The sequence below is a fragment of the Lipotes vexillifer genome, unplaced genomic scaffold (assembly GCF_000442215.2).
Source record: "Lipotes vexillifer unplaced genomic scaffold, Lipotes_vexillifer_v1.1 scaffold472, whole genome shotgun sequence".
Classification (NCBI taxonomy): Eukaryota; Metazoa; Chordata; class Mammalia; order Artiodactyla; family Lipotidae; genus Lipotes; species Lipotes vexillifer.
The window spans coordinates 1209786-1211768 of record NW_006797698.1 but is presented as its reverse complement, the minus strand read 5'-3'; the positions used below and the strand labels follow the sequence as shown (position 1 = coordinate 1211768).

General features: G+C 37.5%; 1 protein-coding gene across 1 annotated transcript in view; it reads left to right on the top strand.

Moving 5' to 3' along the window:
- Nucleotides 1–1983, top strand: part of GALNTL5 (polypeptide N-acetylgalactosaminyltransferase like 5) — a 78621-nt gene that overhangs the window by 54287 nt on the left and 22351 nt on the right. The window lies entirely within an intron of this gene.

Sequence of the window (1983 nt, the reverse complement as noted above, 5' to 3'; positions counted from 1 at the left end):
TGTGGCAGCGACATCCTGTTTCCCTACACAAGCATCTGGTGCCATTCAGGCGTCACATGAAGTAAATGATTTATGGGATTCCTTACAGAAATAGAAAACCTTTAACAAGATATCAGATTTTCTTACCTATGCTTTTTCTAATATATGGTATGTCAGATTAATGTGATATTTTTATCTGTTTGTGGAATCTCTTTTTTATGATTCTGATTGTCTTGGTATTAGTAGTGTGTTGAAAAAACACAGGATTAGGAGGTAGGGGACTTGGGTGTCACTGAATATATGGGGTATGTTAAGTCTCAGTTTCTCCATCTGTAAAGTGAGAGGATTTGGTAGAAGATGTCTAATAAGTTTTCCCCTAACTCTTAAATCCTGAGATACCTGCTACAACAGGGATGAAACTTGAAAACATTACGGTAAGTAAAAGAAGCCAGACATAAAAGGCCATATATTTATGAGTCCATTTGTATGAAATGTCCAGACTAAGCAAATCCATAGAAACAGAAAATAAATTAGTGGTTGCCAGGGGCTGGGGAAGGAGAGTGACTGCTAACAGGTACTAGTCTTCCTTGTGGGGCAGTAAAATATTCCAGAACCAGATGGTGGTGATGATTGTACAACCTTGTGAAAATACTGAAAATCACTGAGTTGTAGCCTTTGAAACATGGATTTCTGATGGTGTATAAATTATGTCTCAGTAAAAATAATAGATTTAATTTTTTTTTTAAATCCTATGATATTAAAACACTAGACATTAGGGTGAGTCTCAGCTCTACCACTCACTTGCTATATGATCCTTGGCAGGTCATTCATTTTTCTAGTTCTCGGTTTCCTCATCTGTTAAACAGGAATAAGTAAAAATGCCATTCTCAGAATTTTATAAAGATTTAATGTGGGAATTCCCTGGTGATCCAGTGGTTAGGACTCCCTGCTTTCATGGCTGAGGGCCCGGGTTCAGTCCCTGGTAGGGGAACTAAGATCCCTCAAGCCGCATGGCGTGGCCAAAAAAAAAAAAAAATTTAATCAAGTAATGGGGGTGGAGAATAAGGTACAAAGTAGATATTCCTGGAGAGTCTGAAGAAAATACTAAGCTATTCAAATGTTTATCATATGTTAATCATAGGTAATTTTTTGTATTTGAATTCGAATAGATTTTTATAATGATCATTTTGAACTGTGCATAAAAATCTGGGCTGTGAGCTCGCCATCATTGCCCTTCACATTTTTTTCTCCCTTTTCTCTGCTTTGTCTCTTTTCCCAGCAGAGACAACTGGTGTAGCGAAAACAGGTTCATTTATAACTAAATTCCTATTCTCTCTGAGCTTTAGTTTCCTTACAAGTAAAATGAAGAAAAAAATTCTCTCTATTACAGGGTTGTTGTAAAGATAAGAGATTATTTATCGGAGCTGATAAATAAGTGGCAGCCATTATTGTTCCGCTTTAATTTTGCCAACTGCTCTTTATACTCTCTGAAATCATCTGCAGCGATTACACTTTGAATTGCGTTTCTCTTAGCATGTTATTAAGATGTTCACCAGATTTGCTTTTTGTGTTTTCCCATATTTTTTCTGCTTTGGATTTTATCTCCCTCTTCCTTCTTTTGGCTGGCTACTTTCTACATTTTTTTAAAGTTAGGTTAAGCACAGTCTTCTCTCGTAATGCTTCAGATACCTTATTTTGAATATGGGAATATCTAGAGCAATATATTTTTCCTTCAAGTCCCTATTTGGCAGTATCCTGTAAGTTTGTTATTTTCATTGCTTTTTTTTTCCCTACTCATTTGCTCCCTTCTGATCCAGGCATTCTTTTTATTTATTTACTTATTTTAAAAGATTTTTATTATAAAAGTAATATAGGGGCTTCCCTGGTGGCGCAGTGGTTGAGAGTCCGCCTTTCGATGCAGGGAACACGGGTTCGTGCCCCGGTCTGCGAGGATCCCACATGCCATGGAGCGGCTGCACCCGTGAGCCATGGCCACTGAGCCTG